The sequence below is a fragment of the Neovison vison genome, chromosome 13 (assembly GCF_020171115.1).
Source record: "Neovison vison isolate M4711 chromosome 13, ASM_NN_V1, whole genome shotgun sequence".
Taxonomy (NCBI): Eukaryota; Metazoa; Chordata; class Mammalia; order Carnivora; family Mustelidae; genus Neogale; species Neogale vison.
The window spans coordinates 23,673,434-23,686,949 of record NC_058103.1 but is presented as its reverse complement, the minus strand read 5'-3'; positions in this window follow the sequence as shown (position 1 = coordinate 23,686,949).

Sequence of the window (13,516 nt, the reverse complement as noted above, 5' to 3'; positions counted from 1 at the left end):
TGAGTAGAGCCTCCACAAGAGAAACCACAAGCTGTAGAGGAAAAGAAGAGTGCATTAGTTCCCAGCCAAGTATGGGGCCAATACAAATTGGGTACATTTTTTTAAGTCAAGCAATGAATGAAGAATAGTAAATATTGCCTTGGTAGTACTTAATTTTATATCTGTGTATTTCCCATTTCAGATCCATCTTATTCATACCTGTATACAAGATTATGATGACTCAATAAATATAATTACAGTTCAAATAATAATAGTATCAGTGTCTCTAGTTATAGTTTAGAAGCAGAATGAGACCAATGTGCCCTATTGATTTTAAGCACTTTGCATCTTTAACAACTGAAGACACTACAAGGCATCAAAACGTACAATGAACTACATTTAATGGTGAGTCAAACTTAAAAAGGTTATGTAGATTAATTTGTTTTCAAAATTCATTTATTACTCTTTTCAAGTAATTTGCCTATTGTTATCTAAATCCAGCACCCATTAGTCTAGAAACCCACCTATAACTTCTCTGATTTCTGTGATTCTTAGTTGCCAACATTAGCCCTCTCTTTCCATTTTCCCTTTTATTGTAATTTGCTAATACATCAGTTTGGTCCCTCTGGATATGAATACAATGCAGCTTTTAACTCTGTTTATGGGATACAGGAACACACATCCTGCCAAGAGATTTCACATTGAGCTACAAATTACTATCACGAATCATTATTTCCATTTTGTTCTCCTTGTGCGCATGGAATTAGTGTGAAGATCCCATTACTGACAGTGCCATTATAAGCAGCATATTTTTTAAAGACAAAATCAAACCAAACAATTTTCATAATGCCCAGGCATAAATGAATAGGAAAAAAAATAGAGGTCATTTTTTATCATGAATAATAAATGATATCTAGAAATACAATGTTGTTTGTTTTTTGTTTTTTGATATGGGTGTTCTTCTTAACTTCCATAGCCAGAGAAATATAGAATCAGAATAGAATAAAAAATTGATAGTAAATTTATAAAAGTATAAAAAGAATTTTTAAGGTATGAGCTATTTGCCTCTGGTGAACATAATTGTCACTTCCTTTCTCTCTCCTAAGATAAGAGAATTATTTTTAGTTGGATGGCCATATGACTTTAGTTCTTTTAAGTCAAATTATTTCCTTTTTTTTTTTGCTATTCAGAAAAAGATCATCAAGCAATATAGATTTTCAGTGCTCTTTTCCTGTTTATTTGCAGTATGTGAAGTAATGCATTGAGCAGAGCTGATCTAAGTCTAAAGGGCTGCATACAGTTTTCTAGTCCCAGAAGAAGTTTTTTTTAGTAAGTCACCTCATTTAGCTAGAGAGAGTTATTGGATTTGTATAGTCCACAAGTGGTTACTGAGCACTTAACAGATGCGCAGGCTTTTTTCCTAGGCACAATGCAGACCTAAACCCCCTGCTGTGCTTGGTAGGAGCTGATATGCCAGTGGGGCAGACAGACCACCCACAAAACAGACAGTAGGAGCAGGAACCCCTAAGAAAGGAAGACATGCTGTGCAGCGATAAGGGAAGGTGATGCAGTGACAGTTTTAAAGTGAGGACATCATAGTGCACGTCAACTGAATCATGAGCTGAAAATGGAAAGTCTGAGTCATAGGTGTTTCTGAGGCACAAGCCAGGCAGGAAGGAAGGACAGTTCTTACAAGACCCTGAGACCGCAGCGTATTGTGTGGTTCTATTTACAGGCGGGAAGCGGGCTGGGGTTGGGACAGAGAAAGTGTGGGGGAGGCTAATGAGAGATGAACTAGATGCCCCCCTATAAGCTTGTTTCCTCCAGCAGCCTGACAACTTATTTCAAAAACTGGGCAGAAAACAGCAATGACGACAAAATAAAAAACAACAACAAAATAATGCTCCTTTTAGACTGTGAAACTTGTCTTCACCAGTGAGACACCGTGGTACCTTTTGCCAGAATTTCCACTGAAAGCTTCATTATGTGCTGTTCTTCTACTGAAACACATAGGAATTTAGGCTTATAGAGGCATCTGGAAAGAGGTGGGGGTGAGAAGGGTAGTAATCATGATTGTACACTATGCGGATTCCTTTTGTACATTAGGTAGATTTTTTTTAATGACTTTTGCAAATGAGAAAACACAAACTGAGAGATTGAGTGACTTTCCGAAGTGTATACTGACAATGAGAACATCTGAGCTAGAACAGTCACCCAAATATATCTGTCTCTAAACCTTATCTGACACTTTCCAGTTCATAGTGAAGTTTCTTAGCTGCCAGATTTGCATAGGAGACAGGCTGGTGTGTTCTGTGAGCAGAAATTAATTCACAAGTAGGAAGGATCAGAAAATACTCTGTCTAGTTTTAGGTAGGGTCGGGATGAAGGGAAGATATGAACAGAAAATATTAAGCAGAAGGGAATAGTTAATAAAAAAAAAAGGATTTATGAAGTTTGAACTGCTTATTGGAAAAATGGGCAGAGACCAACAATATAAATATCACGATACTGCAGAAGCTGAAAATGAGTTTTGCGGGTTTTGCAGAGTGAGATGAAGAACAAGTGACATCAGCTTTTGTTTGCAAGAATGATGGCAGCAGCGAAGTAGTGAGATCACAAAAGAATGAATCTCAGTGGTCCAGCAGAGCGGTCACTGAGCCTCGCCTTGGAATCTTGTAACTAACAGCATCCCAAAACCAGCCTTGACCCGAACAGGTTGTAGACACTGACGACATAGTGAAGAAAATAATGTAGAGGTCTCTGCTGTCCCTAAGATATGTGCACCACTTAATTGTTTTACAATTAGGTTGTGAAACAAGATGGGATATACAAAAAATGCTAAATAATAATAGGTTTATTCCCTTTCCAGGAAAGAAAATTTTAAAAATCCAAAGCATTGCTGAATTTTTATGGTTCAAATGACTTTCAATTCAGATTTTTGTTTTGTTTTGTATTAGCTTTCCAAACCAAACAGTTTTTCTTCTCTCTTTTTTTTTTTTTTCCTCACAAATTTCAATTGCCTAGCCCAGGGCAATTTATCTTCAAGAAAATGATGTCACTTGGTGGCGATCATACATGTAGATTGGAAAAATGTGCTCAGAAAGGTTTTTTTGTTTTTTGTTTTTTGTTTTTTTTTTTTGGTCAACTTTTCCAGGCAGGAAGGCAAAGAAAAGAGAAGGAAGATTTTTTGAGGGAAAGCATTCTGTTGTACTGTTAAATAATGGTCTTCTAATTCATTGGGCGACAGAAAATGCCTGGGCAATTGAGGAACAGCAAAAACAAAAAAAAATGTTGTTGTTTTTTTTTTTTAAATTGATAAGCGAGCAACTGTAGAAATGATGAGAATCGGGATTTAATGCACATTCTCACTAGATGGCTTACTCAGGGACGAGACTGTAAGTGTCTGCAATTTACTAGCTTTTTTGTGATTCTTTGATGGACTGTAGATTGTCTCAAAGTGGTACTCCATTACTCCTATCTATCACTATTAATGGACAAAAAAAAAAAAAAAAGTGATCTAATTGCTGGTCATGGAAATATAAAAATACTTTTCTCCTCTCAGATGAAAAGAAAGATGGGACTAGAAACTGTACAAACTATTAACTGTTTCTGTTCAAAATCCTATTCCCTTTAGGTAAAGAATTATGACTTTCAGACCATCAGAGCAGATCTTTTTTTGTTTTAAAATAATAGTAGCGGTGGCCACTTCTTAATATAAATGCTAATGACAAACACGATGCTATTTCTACTGCTTTAACAGCTGGATGGTGAAAGCTATAAATATTGATTTTTTTTAAAGAAAGATATGCAGAAGTCTTTCCATAGGATGCTGTGATTCCTTTATCAGTTATGTCTCCATTCTCTTAAATATTTTATGTAAATTGTTAGGTCATATGTATGTAGTGAGACTAAAAGTAATACCAGACTAGAGGACATTTGGTTTCACATTTCAAATATGGATTCTGCTCCAATTGTTTTCAGCTGCTCCTCTTAAGCTGATCACAGAACCATATCTGGGAGGGAAATGTGTTCTACGCTGAAGGTAAGGCCACCTTCCATATCCGGTATCTCCAGAAATCTACAAACCCTTTGTATCCCGTGGATATAGTAACTGAACCCTTATTGGCTATCATATAGATGAGGATTATCACTAATGCTTCTAAATGACTGAGAAGGTGTCTGAAAGCTTGTTTATGTTGAAATTCAAAAAAAAGAAATCCTATCCATGAAGATACATAGCCTCAAAGATGATTTTTAATGGCAAGCTGAAATCTAGCTTTCTTTTTTCTTAAAGATGTTTGGCTATTAACAAGTCAAGAAATTTCTGCAAATATATGCCATCTTGCTCTGTGAGGTTGTGTTTCACATTTGGTTTGGTTTATATGTGTTTTCTTGCAATTAGAATAGCTCCAACATTAATACCAATGAAAATAAGTGACCCAGAGTTAAAGGATCTGATAATCAAAAGTAATATTGGGAACACATCCGTATCGACTCAAAGATAATAAGTTTTTGCAAAACTTTTCTGTGTGAAAAGTTTTAACAGGGTTTTTAGTTGCCGTGTTGTTGACTAGAGAGTCAAGGCAGATAGACAGCTAAATGACTTTTGCCCTGTTAGATTATAAAAATCACTTCTATTATTCAGAAATTCATTCTTGCTGCAGGAGACCCACATCATTTTAATAATAGTAATTATAATAATTATCATAGCACTTACACTCACAATTATACGGTGCTGCCTATCCAGTGAATCCTCTAGCTCCTTAGAAAGGGAATACAAACCATAGACACGAATCACTTTGCTACTGAAATGCAGACATCTCAAGAGTGAAAAAGATGGCATCTCTTTTCCCTCTAGCTTCCAGTTTTTCCTAACATTTGTCATTCAGAAGAATGAATTTAATTAATGTCAAAAGATAAAAATAATTTGTAAGAATTGAGTGGAAACAGAAAAAGTCTTAGATTACCGTAAGTTACCCCAAGTTGTTAAAAACAACTAATGGCCAAAAAAGCCTATAGATATTTAGCTTTTAGGCAAAAGGAAATTCTTTTAGGGCCACGTTCTAATGTATATATATATGCATTATACATGTGATGTATATACGATGAGAATGTATATACATTCTCATCGTATATACGACAGAGTATCTATTGACTGGCTGTAGTGTGTTCCCCAGCTATCATATGCTTGGCTGTGCATATATACACTACCCATGTCTTTTGGATGATTCCCTACCAATCAGGACTATATTATTTAGAATATAAGCAAACAATACTATTCTATGCTTATGGCCCCTTATGCTCCAGCAATTTCAAACCACAGTGTATTTTCAGGCTTATTTTGGCCATATTGTGAATATGCATGTATTGTATATGGATAGCATTACAGTGGTAATCTCTGGCTGGCAATCTCTCAGAACATTCTGGGTTTGTTTGACTTAAATTATGTTTCTCTTTCTCTTAGTTTCAAGGAGTCTATAAATATAACAAAAATAGCTCTGTTGTATGAATACTTCTGTATGTGATCCTAGTTGGAATTAGTAGTTTGGAATAGTTTATGACTAAGAAATATAAACTCCAAACTTTTGACAAAAGTTTCCCATCCTTACAAGTTCTCCTTAACAATAGCCTCTTTCTAGACCTCAAGATGAAAGTAATTTAGACGTATTACTTTTCTTTCTCCTGTCTGCATTTCCAAATCCATGTCTTTCTTCATCCACAAAGAATCAAATAATCTTGCTCTGTGTTGAAATTCATAACATGGAAGCTGGCTTATTCCTTCCTTAGAGCACTTAATCACTGTCTCGTCTATTAAAGCAAGGATCTTGTCAACCGGCACCATGAGCATTCAGAGGACTTATTTATAAGTAGGTGCTCAATAAAATCATTTGCCCTTAGTAGACTAAGGTCTACTTTGTATAAATACTGTTGTGTGTTGAGGTGGTGATCTAATATTTACAACCCACAATGCTGAATGCTTAGTAAATATTTAGTAATTATCAGTGATTATTGTTATCTGCCCTAAAGTTCTATAAACTCATGGAGAAAAGGGTCATGTTTTATCTGTCACCTTCTCATCTCTCCCATAGTACCTAGTACGTACTGTACCTAACATTTATTTAACAAATGGATTCAACCTAAGAATTCTGTTCACAGTATGCTGCTTAAATCCAATAATAAAGTTTTATGTCCTTTATAGAATACTGGTGTTCTGTATAATTTATATTTAATTAGGAGTTAGATTTCCAGAAGCACTTTGGAAACAAGTGGCAACTATTCCAAAAGACCTATCCAAACACAATAAATTTGAAATACATTTAAAGAAAAAAGAAAGAACATTCACCTTTCCTCCCCCCAAAAGTTGGTCTATACTCAGGGATTTAATGTTTTTAGCAGATAACTAAAAAATGTGCTGAATCCAAGGAAAGAATTTATGTGTGGCCATTTGAACTTCAAGAAATAATTGCCCTGCTAAGATTTATCTTCCCTACAATTGGGTTAATGGAAGCCTATATTTTGGTATGCAAAGAATCCTTTCTTAAAATAAAAATTTGTAAATCTCTTAGGCGCGTTACCCTCTTATTCGACAAGAAAGTTGCCTTCACATATAATCTGTCATAGCCAAGACTGCAAAAATGCACTACTGGTGAGTCTTTAAATGAAAACACTATTTCTTAGAGCTGGACAATATTGGTTATCTTCTTCCAGTTATACGTTGTTAAAAGAACAAATGATTCTCATTTTGAAGGGGGGGAAAAACTTAAACAATTGCAAAAACAATATATTAGTAGGTTTTCACTGTAAGAACAGACAGCAATTGAGAAAAGAAGATGCTTGCCCATTTGCTTCTCTGAAGAATGTGTTTTGGAAACAGAAAGCATGTCCTTGGTGAAGGGAATGAGTGTCATTTAGGTTTTAGATTAGCTGCTGCCCTAAACTCTATCTTGATGGGCTTGTGTTAAATGGCAAGGTTGTGAAATGAAATACAAATTAGGCTTAAACAGGATAGATTGCATTCAAAATGTGCTCGACTGAGCAGGGAAGTTCAACAAAAGTTCAGTGAGTTCATGCTGGTGTGAAGTGGGGAGAGGAGCCGGGCACAATGTCATGTCTGCTGTGGGTGGGACCTCCCGGGGACATCTTCTGGCTTCCAAACGCGACATTATATACACAAACAAGGGCATTCCAGCAGTGACTGACATCCTGCCGGATGAAGTTAATTTGATCCACCTGAGGATAAATCTAGCAACTGCCTTATGACCAACATGCTCACTGTCGGATCATAATGTATATGCTGACCAACACAGCCTTGATCTGCATCGTGGAGAGACACTTGTGATTTTAGGCCATCATTCAATTCAATTCAATTCATCAATTCTGACTAAGAAGCTAAATCGAATGGCATAAAAAGAAATATTCTTATCTTCTCAATTACTATCTACTTTTAGCCTGATTTACATAATTCAAAAGAACTTTGAATTATTTCATGGATCCTACTGAGAAAATGTCATCATTTTTTTTACATTAAAAAAAATCACAAATTTGAAACAGATAACTTTCTTTCCAGCTTTATCTGTTATAGCTGAAATTTGATAACACAATGATTTTCTCTTGATAGACCAGAATCTAAAACTATTTGCATTGATGAAAATAATTAGCTTATATACTAGGAACTGTTCAAATACTTTCTATTTCTTATTTAATTTAACTTTTCCAATAGTGCTATGATAAAGTTAATATTATTAATTTCACTCCCATTCTACAGATGAGAAAGCTGAGGCACTAAGAGGTTTATGGAGAGGCCAGAATTGTACAAAATAGAACCAGTATTTAAACACATTGTGTGCCTGGGTGGCTCAGTGGGTTAAGCCCCTGTCTTTGGCTCAGGTCATGATCCCAGGGTCTTGGGATCAAGTCCTACATCGGGTTCCCTGTTCTGTGGGTAGCCTGCTTCTTCTTCTACTCCACCCGCCTTGCTTGTGCTCTCACTTTCTCTCATGCTTTCTCTCTCTCTCTTTCTCAAATAAATACATGAGATCGTTAAAAAAAATAAAATAAAAACAATCCACTTAGCTGCAGAGATGAAAAATTAAATCATTGATTGTGACCTCCTATCCTCTCAGGCTCAGTAAAAGAGGACATTACGAGGTATACGCAGTTAGAACACCTGAATGGTCCAAACTAAGAGATAAAAAGTAGGAATACACATAAATCTTTTAGCTAATGGGCAATTAGGTTCTTTTAGAAGTGATAAGAATGTTTGAACATTGATTATGGGGATGGCTACATAATCATGTAAATATAGTAAAAACCATTGAACATGTCAATATGCATGTATATGTATATATTCATATACACAGATACATATATTTACATATACAAATTCATATACATGAATTCATATACATGAAGAAAGCTTTTTTAAATATATGTGTTTTATTTTAATTACTCTTTCAAATTCTTATTGAAAGATTACTAGATCAAGGAAGGATAATTGAAGCTATTTAAACTTGTGTGACCATATTTAAGGATAGTCTGAAATAATCGTGTATAATCACCTGAACTATGTTTCCAAACCACAGATTCTTTTGTGACGTGATTGTGAGACACACACATATATGTGTGTGTATATCTATCTTATTTTTTTTAAGATTTTATTTATTTATTTGACAGACAGAGATCACAAGTAGGCAGAGAGGCAGGCAGAGAGAGAGTAGGAAGCAGGCTCCCTGCTGAGTAGAGATCCTGATGCGGGGCTCGATCCCAGAACCCTGAGATCATGACCTGAGCCAAAGGCAGAGGCTTAACCCACTGAGCCACCTAGGTGCCCCTGTATCCTATTTTTTTATGAATCTTTTAATTACACAGATTACATTCTTTCCATTTTAAAATTTTCTAATTGTCATTGAAAATACGTTCAAATATAAGTAATTTATTTATCATTTTCCTCAACTTTCTTTAAACATTTATTTTTTTCCAGTTTGAACTATGGGAAAGCATAGAGAAGCCACTTTGGAGTGGTTCACTTCCTGAAAACATTTATCTTCAAAATAAATTGGATTTCAGCTGCTTTGGTCAGTGACTGGAAGTTGACAAGCCATCAGCCTTATCAAACCAAAGCACTCTGTTCTCGATTTAGGATATTAGCATTCATAGTCTAATTTTCCTAAGGTTACATCCTCCTATGTTTAAATTTCTAATGCCCTAGGGAAAAATGTAGAGTTAACCCCACAATTTATTAATTACCCTATACTACATTCATTTTTGTTTCGTTTAATTTGAAAATACATTTTGTGGTATTGTGAGAAAATATAAAACAAATGTACTATATTTCATTTATAGTTACAGTGTGCTCTATTGTCTCATACAAATAATGAAAGGGTCTTATTGACCCTTGTGTTCTAAACCACATGAAAAATACGCGTTTTAAATTCAAATCATAAATAGACTTATTCCTCTTTGTGGTTCTCTTGTTTTAGCCTGTATCAACACAGTCATTTAAATAAAATATTTATTTGTCAAAGTGTGATTTGCTTGACATAGTTGATTATAATGCTGTTTGGGTTTTTTATGATACCTCTTTTAAGGAGAATTTTTTTTAAGGTTAAAATTCAAATATGTCACCTTTTAAAATACTTTGTGTTTGATTTGTTGTGCTTGAAATAAACATATCCAGCCTACTTGACTCTTCTTATTTCAGGGAACCTTACTGAAAAACAGGCATGGCAGTTAACTTCCTCTCCATGGCTTTCCAAGAATGAATTAAAATGTGCAAAATGACTTGAGATTCATGGTGAAAGGATGCTTTAGAGTGTTAATCCCCCATGAATTCTGCCTCCAGGATCCTGCTTAAATGAGCAGGGAACTTCTGGAATTAAAGATGTGAGTTAGCTCACATAAATGCCATTATTTGTAGGTGCATGTGCATGAGTGTAAATACAGACAGGCCTAGAGAGACTAAAAAATAAGGAGTGTGTGTCGGAGGAAATGCTCTGGGGAGGGAATAGATATTTTCAGGAATTTGTTTTGTATCTCTTAACATCCTTCAACAGTTTACCATACCACTGACTTGAACTCTGATCAGAGTTTTGGAGACTTGCAAATCAATTAAAGGGTAGCAGTATATTTTGGTTTACTGATGAAATTTTAGAGTTTAATTTTTTTTTTCCACTTCTATGTCCCTGTTCTCGGGTGGGTAAGAAAAGCAATGTACATTTTTTTCCTGTATTACAGCAGGGAAAAATTCCCATGCTGTATGACCGTACGGTTCAAACAGTATTGCCTTTGAGAGCAGATTTGGAAGTCTTGTGTCTGATGATTACTGCAGAAGTTCAATGTTTGAATTATTTTCTAGATTTCCTCATTCATTCACGAGTATATTACATGATCTCTAGGTTTGTGTACACTGGATAAAGTAGCTTTTGAATGTTTGTTTTTAAACCATCTCTCTGTCTCTGTCTCTCTCACACGTGCACACACACACACACACATCTATAATTAGATTTCTAGTATTACGGTTATGGTTTTTTTAAAGGTAAGATGGAATGCTTCAATTCATTCAAAATCAGTTACTTAAACACTTCTAATCTACAAATATGGCAAATACGATTATTCAGGTGGTCTAATTTCCTGCCTAATATTAGCTACATTTGTGAAATGGAGCAAGCAGGTAGGGGATTAGGATAGGTATGAAATGCTGTGAAAATATGAGAAATCAGAGTTTTAAATGGAAGAGAATTTATGGTAAGACTAAAACAGAGTGGTGACTTTACCATTTGCTTTTTAACACAACTGTCATTTGCATCAGGAGCTTTGTTTTTTTTAAGTGCTTTCAGATTTGGTGCCCTCGTATCTTTTCAAAGCCTTGTAGAACAATCGGAATTAGGCACTTAATCCTTCAACCTGTCAATGTCAAGGAAAAGGAAAATGGATTAAGCAGCAGAAGATGCCTGAAAGTTTGGCTGATAGACTCTTACTTGACTTTAAGAGCACATCTTATTCATTGGGCTTTGTTATTTTTTCACAGCTTCTCCTGAAGAAGGAGACCGGCCTCCCAGAGAATTTCCTGGTCCTCTAACAAATATTCCCACTGATGCAGTTAGTGAATACTTTCCTGGACCAAAACTCCCCAGAGGGAGTCTGCTTATAAATGAAAAGTACAGTGTATAAGTTTCTGTCTTTGGATATGCTTAGCAGACTATGGACTCTTTCTGCCCTTTAACAACAAAAAGCAATGATATTTTCGTATACCAGCTTTACACCAAGGATTCCCTGTGAAATTCAGGAAATAATGATTCAGGGACTTCAGCTTGTAAAGTCCTCTTCCAAGTCCTGGGAGAAGCCCTACCAATGTGTTCATAATATTATGCTTTTGTATATTGTCCCAAAGAAAGTTTCACCACAATTGATCAAGACCTCAGCTTTTATCACTTTAGTTTCCCCATACTCACAACGTCCCCTCATGCAAGGTACCCATAGCGTGCTCAGAGGCAGTTTTAGGCTTTGGCAAAGCAGAAAGTGAGTTTGAGTGTTATGTTTAGGGTTTGGAGAAGATGTTTATTTGGTTCTCAGTAAGCTTCATGTATAGTTATCACTGGCCATACCTATGCCGACTCATGCTTATCACGATACAAAAGAAAATGTCCCACAATGCCTGGCATGGCAAGAATGTGCATAATGGGGTAGATCAATGTTCAAAATATACGCAACTAGACACTAGCTTGTGACAAAGTTTTCAAGAATCTAATGTGTAAAATGTTAGGAATACAGTAAAAGAATATATTAAATATTTTGGCACATATAAAGTATGTACAATGAATTTGACTTTTCTTGTTTAATGGGAATGGCATATTTGCAAAAGTTTACTATGCCTTCTTAAGTGGAAAGATGTCTTGGAATATTTTAGTAAAACAAGAAATTATAGACCCTTTATTTGGACATATATGTTGTGTACCTTCTTTTATCACCTTACATTTTTCACATAATTGAGAAAATTTCAAGGTAAAGTAAATGAAACATGAAATACAAGTTATAAATATGAGTCGTGAACTTGATAGTTCTCATTTGAATACTGAGAAGGAAATTGTAACCAGAAGTTTTCACGTTATACCAAAAATAGTAACTTACTATGAGAAAGAGATGAGTTTCATATAGAAGTAATAAATTTTTTATTGTTACTAATTGACTTAATAAAAAAGAAACTATTAGGTGAATACATGGTAAAGATTTAATTATTTTGCTGATTTTACAAAAAAGTACTAATACCAACAAAAATTAGGGTAGAATTCATAATATATGAGTATAATATAGATTTTGATCCAAAACTGGTGATATGTATCAAAAAATCAAAGAAAATGTAGGTTTTGTCAGTACACACACACACATACACAGAAACCTATACACACATTTTAAACACTCTGAAATCAGTTAAATCCCCAAATTGACCATAGTAGAACTTATATGATTGCCAAATAGGTGTGTAGCTGAAAGAAACTTGTCTACGGTTCAATTGTAGTAACAAAAATTCAATCAACCCTGACTAATGAAAAACTGAATTATTTTTCTATTCTTACTATAGATAGGAAAGATATGATATTAAAGTATCTAATAAACAGCCAAAAATGTATATAAAAAGAAATATTACAGAGGCATATCAATAAAAATTAGTAATAAAAATTAAGTTATTTAGATTTTATTTTTTGGTATTTGTCAGCTTTTTAAAATTTGCACATTTAAAATCTGCATATATATACGCTGCATGTATATATATACACACTATAAATACACACTCTATATAGGCACATATATGTAGTGTGTACATACACTTTATACATATATAGTTTTCTACCTAATTTTATGTTTATAACCTATATTCTTTTTCTTAAAATGAGACTGTAAAATAAGACAAGCTTTAGGCTCCTGAAAACATGCATCTCTCCCTACCTACATATAGTTCTTTGAGTACAAGCAACAGAATTCTGGTGTGTGTTTAATTTCAGAAAAAGGACGGGTTTATTATAAGAACATTCAGTTCCTCACAGAATCAAAGCAAGATCTTAGTGACTAAGATTGAGGAGGTGGGAGCCAGGATTGGAGACAGACTCTGGACTCTAACAAGAGTGTCTCCACTGGCTGGAAGATACTGCTGTCTCCCTAACAAACTCTTCACTTGAAATTCAAATGATGAGGAGGAAGACTCTGCCCTAGAAAAGATCATGGGGGCCGAATTCTCTGAGTGACAACCTCCCAGAATTGCATGGACCAAGGGCCGAGCAGTTTCACAGGGAAGACATGCAAGGGAGACAGAAATAAAAAACCTGCAACAGCCAGATACGGTGCTTAACGTTGGGGATAGGTAGGGGAGACGGGGTCAGGGAGCCTTGCACTTTTCAAAAGCTTTCACTTTAGTGTAAGAGATAACAACATTTGAAGTGGCGGGGGGGGGGTGGGAGGTTGGGGTACCAGGTGGTGGGTATTATAGAGGGCACAGCTTGCATGGATCACTGGGTGTGGTGAAAAAATAATGAATAATGGTTTT